We start from the raw sequence: 1,324 nt of genomic DNA, 5'->3' as shown, positions 1-1,324 counted from the left end.
CCATTATCTTAAAAGGCTATCTGGGGTTACACATTAGATGTTCTTCTCTGACGTCAGGTGGCACTCTAGCCTCCTATGTCAAACTTAGAACAGGGATTTTCTCCAACTGTAACTATCTGAGGATGCTTTGGGAGTTCAGCTTATGCTTGTGAGATTTGCAATCAGGCAGACATTGGCTCAATACCCTGCTGTGTGCTCCTGGTGTCCTCACAGACCCTCTCTGGGCTCAGACCTGAAAGACGAGCATCCCAGGCAGAGGGAATAGCTAGTGCAAAGCCTCTAGGGCAGAAATGTGAATGTTTACGGAGCATTTATAAAAAGGGGTTATAAAGGTCCTTTCCTCCTAGGCCTGCGCAGAGGGTCAGTGAACCACCTGTGCCTCCTGCTCGCCCCAAACCACCCATGACTCCCCAAACGTGGCTCGTTGCATCTGGAGGAAAAGGAGGTGATGCCACTTGAGCAAGCCCAGTGCCTCTTGAGTGGGAAAGATGGAGGGACCCCCCTCAACCTCCGCAGTATCCCTTGCTCTGCTTTAATCCCCACTGAAATGGGCTTTGTGTGTGTGCCTTTAAAAATACTTATTTTTAAGTTTTGCCTTTACAACAGCAAAGAAAGTAAAAGTCACCATTGTCTAGAGATACCCTTCCTAATTCTTGGATGTATTTCATTCCCACGTTTTTAATAATAAATATTTCACATAGTTGAGAAATCACCACATATCATCTTTTTCCTCTTTTTACCAATTTGTTTATTTTCTTGGCCTGCCACTTCCTATAAAAAGGGTAACATATGCTAAAGGAATTTTCCTCCACCTGGGGTTTTCGAAATCATTCAGAATGATTCTCTGGCCATTGTTAGCTGAAATGTGTGCTTTATTTTATGAAACCTGCTACTGAGAATCATGGTCATAAAATTGAATAGAGCCTGGGGGACACAGATGGCCTCTTTGCTACACCAAAAATTCCTACTCACAAAAGAATTCTACGACACCAACATAATGCTCATCAAAACCCAAAATGTCCACAGTGCGTAGGCCTTGGCACCTTTTCCTTCCTTTTAGTTTGTTTGCATTTTCCAGTTTTTATACAATGAACCTGTAAAACTTTTAGTATAATAAACATATATATTTTTTAAATCAGTCAGACAAAGGGGAACAGGATGAATAAAAGGCTAAACATTTTGTGTGTAGCAGCACAACCTAGTGTGTTACAGGATTATAACAGATGTTCCACAAAGAAGTGGTTAGTGAGGAAATAAGAAACACTGAGTTAAATTTAATTGGATTTCTTCCCTGCAGGACTTCTCAGAGCCTTTAATACACTGG

This window comes from Hipposideros armiger, unplaced genomic scaffold, assembly GCF_001890085.2.
Source record: "Hipposideros armiger isolate ML-2016 unplaced genomic scaffold, ASM189008v1 scaffold_18, whole genome shotgun sequence".
Lineage (NCBI taxonomy): Eukaryota > Metazoa > Chordata > Mammalia > Chiroptera > Hipposideridae > Hipposideros > Hipposideros armiger.
This window is presented reverse-complemented; position numbering follows the sequence as displayed.